Raw genomic sequence first — 5,602 nt, forward strand, 5'->3', positions numbered from 1 at the left:
TCGCGGGTAGTGGTCGTTTGGGTACTGACGAGCCCCGATGGAACCAGCACCGACCGGGTGCCGGTGGGTGGCCGGCTGTGCCGCGGCGATCGGCCGCGACCGGTCACGGCACGCCGCGGGGTATCGACCGGCAGCCGCCCCAGGGCTGGCGCGGGCCCCCACCGACCCGCGGCCGGAACAGTCATGCGGCATTGCCGGAGCGGACGGCCCCTTCGTAGTCGTGACGTCACACAATTATTTTGCGAGATGTACATGAAATAGTGTTGCAATATGGATCTACCCACATCATTCTGTCTACAGCACTAACGATTGTGTTCGTTAGAGGAGGTGCTTTATTGGACGGAGTATCTGCTAACGCCGGCTGCTGCCCGTGACGTTGGACGTGTGTCATACAAAAGTCCAGGCAACATATGCCTGAAAGGCATGTACAAACCTGGATCCCAAGAAAAGATCCAAGATCAACCAAATTCCTGCAAGGAAATTTTGGACAAATCCTAGTTCCAAAAAACTCTTGTGTAACAAACAAATTAGACAGGCCCTTGTTATTAAAAAAAAATCCTTCGTACAATACTTAAGATACGATCAAGACAATGAAATATTTTCCGACAACATTTCAACAAATCGTTCTGAGAAAACATGACAATAAGTTGACTATCTTTCAACAGCAAGTCCAACGACAGGCAAAATGTACAATCATACCTCACAACCAAAATGACTGACACGTTTATGGCGCAAACAGTACCGGCAGTGATAGCGGTCGTCATAATTAGCTGACGGCACACCTTATCCCCCCCAAAAAAGCATTCCACTGGGAAAGCCACCAAGGTGATAAACTGGATGATAAAAATATTTAAAGGCGTATGCCACATTTACCGCTGCAAGTTAAGAGGCCTCTCATAAAAATACACCTGATGCGTACGGACATGTGAACGTTTGTCGCTACTCACCCGTGCACCTCCGGGGCGTCACCTGAGGTCTGAGGAGTGACCCCTCACTTGGCCAGGGCAGCCCGGACGCCCTCGATGATGCGGTTCATCTTCTGCGGCGTGTCCACGTACCCATCGCCGTTCTGCGAAGCCAGAGGGCATGTGAAGTTGTCCACACGCCGCGCCAAGCAGGACACGGGCGCAACAAGGGGACGCGAGGTGTCTGTTGTGTTGTGTTGTATTATATATATATATATATATATATATATATATATATATATATAAGTTGAATTGTGCACTGCGCGCTGTGTAGCGCCACATCTTTATACCGATTAGCGAAGAGCATAATATTACGATATGGTGGGTCATGGTGTCCGGACACGTGCTCGGGAGAACAAATTTTGCATGAGAGAACGGTGAAGCAAACGTTAACGTGACTTGTCATTTGAGTTGTGTCTCGTCATCAGCAAGTGGGCAATGGCACGTCATGCACAAAGATCGGTGTTCGAGGATAACAAATATGATATATACGAGCAATAAAGGTCCGTAAAAGCAGCACGGCTCGGGATATAACGTCACGATTAAACTACTGTAAGCTTCCAAAATCCAGCTTCCAAAATCCATCTGAAGCGCGGGTGGCCTTTCGCATCACTCGTTGAGGAGGGGGGGGGGAAGGGGGTCGGGGGGGGGAACGGCTAAACATACACGCAAAATGCGAAAAACTGTTCCCTCCCTATTTTACCCACTTTGTTTTTTTAAGTTGGCGGAAGGGAGGCTGGAGCCCCTCCATCGGCATAGACAACTGTACCCGTAACTAAAAGTGCCCAAGTATATCAAAATTTCACCAGAACCTCTGGAATGCGTCGGTCACGTTTGAACCCTTCTGGAAGCTGAGCCTGTGGAAGCCATCCCTGACGGGCCAGATGCGCTTGCACGACTGGCTTGGCCTTTCAATTTTCAGATTGATAACATGAGCGGATTGACATTTACAGTACCGCGAACCGGTGCTGGAATCTGGTGATGACATTGAAAGAGTAAATGTTGCAGGACCCCTATCGGTTCTGCTTACTTGCTGTGCCTTGCTACCTATGCTGGAAAGGTTAATCTGTTCGGAGAACATCCTCAAATACTCAGTCTAATTGACGTGAAATATACGTCGCAGACCAGAACCTTCATATAATTACACAAACACAGCGATCTAACGAAGTGGGGTGTCACGCCGGCAGCGGAAGCGCAACATCCGGTTGGCTGCTCGCGGCCGACACACCTTCTTGGAGTGCAGCAGCTTTCCGCCAACGATCTGCACCTCCAGATAGCCGGTGACGCTGGGGGTGCCCTCCCCGGTCTGGAACAGGCAACCGGCTACTGTCAGGGGAGGTCACAGTGCACGAGGGATGCAGCGGGGGGCGATCACATGAAGGACATTGGCAATGGCCAACTGTATACTTGAGATAACTGGAAAGCGTTGGGTACACGATATGTATGGGGTTATGGAGTTGTGGTTTTCATGCAGTTCAACGTCGAAAATAAAGACAAAGGTGTTCATGGTAAGCCTCCAGTGGTACCTCCAAGGCAGCGCACGTAGACATGCCATCCAGAGCGAAGATTTCTTTTAAGATGTGATCCAAACCTTTTCATTGGATGGATTTCTGGAATCAGAGCTCACGCTGAGCAGTGCTTGTTGTGTGAGCCCTAATTCCTACCATCCGGTTGCGAAATTCCAGGAAACGGCAGAATTCAGTGGTGAAAGTTTAACAATGCTCGGTAACAATGCTAGTTCCGCAATGCTCGGCACGGTCCGTCCTGCCCTCTGACGTCAACTGACCTTTAGGGCGACCGCTGCCGCCGGCCGCAGGCCATACCTGCCAAGGGCAAATAGCGAGTGCCTAAAGCGACTCGAACCCACCCAGCCACGGGTGGATGAATCGGAAGGCATACGCTCTAACCAAATGAGCCATTGGGACGGACGCCATCAGAATTATGCCAACTTCTGGCCATCATTCGAGTCGTCGCCCCCGGCTATACATCCCAGGCTCCCACAAAGAATTAGAGTCTGATCCCCTCAAATATGGTTCGAAGTAACACGTTATATCACACATATTTCATGTAAGATGTTTGTAAATTACGTCGCGCAATTTCGGACATTGTTCCCTTCTCCTGGTTACAAACCACCTGCACTGAAGTCCCTCACCACGGTTACGCTCTTGGAAAAAACGAAAATTTATCAACATTTGCAGCCACACCCTGTGTGGCCCTTCGCTGTCCAAAATTCCCCCCCCCCCTCGTTACCATTTCTCCATGCATAGCATAATTCATGGACTACTTCACACCAGTAGCCCCGGGACCATGACAAAGAGCGTACCGACGTCGTTTACGATCGGTTTCAGTCCAGATCACTTCCGATACACTATACACAAACAAAACCAGGAACATTTCTGCAGCGAGACTGTTGCGCGTCAAGGTCAGTGAGGCTGTGCTGACTTGCGCGTGTCAGCTTTCTATTGATAACATGCAATCAAGCGTGCATGTAGTCGGATCACAGTGCTGTAATCACGACTGTGGCCCTGCTCTGCAGCAATATGAGGGCCAGAAAATCCAAGAATTATGGTGGACGAATGGCCTAGCCGGCCTATTGAGCTATCGACGGGCGCCGGTCTTGTTACAAGAGACACACAATAATCTGCCTTCTGCGGCACCGAGCATCATGAAAAGAACTGCATCGCTTTCTCCTATTTATGGTCCAGTCCACGCGACCGCCCGACTAATCAGGAAGCCCATGGAAACGCCGCAGTAAAGCCAGCTTTGCTGCTGTGACATTAAGCGCACCGCCAAGTCACGGCATCTCTTCGCGTTCAATGTCACATGTCACGACATGACTTGCAACATGCTGCGTCACGGTGACGGACCAGTGGAACGGCCAAGGACAGCTTCTTCCTTCGACATAATTACTCTCTTTTATCTCGTAGTGTGCAAGAAACATCACATCAGGGTGGCAGGCGAACGCGCTTAGTTAGGGCTGTCAAACTCTGTCAACTGCTGACGTAGCGCAGGCTGTATTCACACTTGAGTATGTGTGGTTGAGACGTTCTCGTGGCCGTGGCAAAATTGGGGCGCGGCGTTTGGCAAGGCAAAGTATCCGGATCTAGTAACACACTATTTTGCTTTGAGAGCCGAGCTCGCAACTGTTGCAACTTCCTGACAGGAACTCATCATGTAATTGGAAATTTAACCTCGATACATGGGTGGTATGGGGTTCACGAGATAAAACTGTTATCGTTTGCGTCTACATTGCTGTGTCGGCCCACAAAAGTTTTCATCCACGAGTCCGAAACATTTCAAAATGCAACGCTATGGTGGAAGGTGTTTCCATTCCATGTGAGCGGCGAGTGTTCCTTTTGGTACTGGCAGACTTTGGCGATAACGCTATCACTACCGCATTGTTTGGGAAGGAGCGATCCGGCAGGCTCCTTCATTCTGGCTTCTCCCCACGAATGTTCTTATACCATCGGCTTCCTTTCGGTTTCGGTTTCAAATCGGCGTCGATTTCCATTGACGGGGCGGCAGCCGATGATACTGCGGACCCGCGCGTGCGGCAGCGAAACATTGCCAACACGGAGCCACTATAATCATAACGAGATGCTTAAAACCCATAAAATATGCATAATTGCACTCGTAATTGAACAAGGGATACGCATATTTATGGTGGAGCGTCGCTACGAGGCATAATTCGTACGTATGAGGGCTGTTAAGACTCAAAAAGAGCAGTTTTGGGAAAATTTGATCCCTTGACCTGCCATAAAACGTTTAATTTTTACCTTTCACGTGCAAAGCATTGTCAATCGCAATATCTCTTTGAGGTCAATCCACTGGTGCTTTCTGCTAACCTATATCTATCTTAGTTTATAAACGCCGGGGGGGGGGGGGGGTCGCATGAAGCATCGACTCCTCCATCAGGCCACGTTATGAGAAACGGTAAGTCAGGGCAAAGGTTACAAGGTAAATGAAAACAGGAAAGTAAACTTAAATGTTTCCCCGTCAGGCCTCGCATCGAACACTCCGTCAACATGTATGACGTCCCGGATTCCAGGTAATAACCGTGCTGACGACAGATCGAACGCGGCCTTGACTATGCTAAAATGTTTTACCTTGAACCGGGCAGAGGCTGGTGGCGCAGCCATGGCTGACACGCCATGGCTGATGTCACAACAAGGCCCTCTCCAATAACGCGAACGGCCGCGGGATCCCAGCTGACTGAGACACAGCTGAAGGCTGCACCGGTCCGGCCACATCAGGCCTGCCCCCGCGAGGACCTACATCCGCAGGAAGTCGAAGCATTGCGCCACAGCTGTGGAGAGCAAAGTCCATCTGTATCCCGAATGTCATCCGAAGATTTGAAATCGGGGCCTGCCCCGGCGTAGTAGCTTCCAAAGCCATGTGATCCAGCCACAGCTTCAGCGCTTGTAGGAACGACGGGACACAGGCCTGCCACCGACAGCAGACCGCGGCTCCTGAACCGACACGTGTGTCATGTTATGGCCTCTGAATCGATCAGCGGTGTGATATCAGCTGTAGAGATGGGGACTGCCGTCCACCCGGAATGTTCACGGTAGGTCGGGAAGGTCGAGGAGAAAACAGGACACGGTAAGGAACTTGATTCAAGGCTTAAAGCCGAGTGG

This window comes from Pollicipes pollicipes, unplaced genomic scaffold (genome assembly GCF_011947565.3).
Source record: "Pollicipes pollicipes isolate AB1234 unplaced genomic scaffold, Ppol_2.1 Scaffold_2555;HRSCAF=2994_pilon_pilon_pilon, whole genome shotgun sequence".
Lineage (NCBI taxonomy): Eukaryota > Metazoa > Arthropoda > Thecostraca > Pollicipedomorpha > Pollicipedidae > Pollicipes > Pollicipes pollicipes.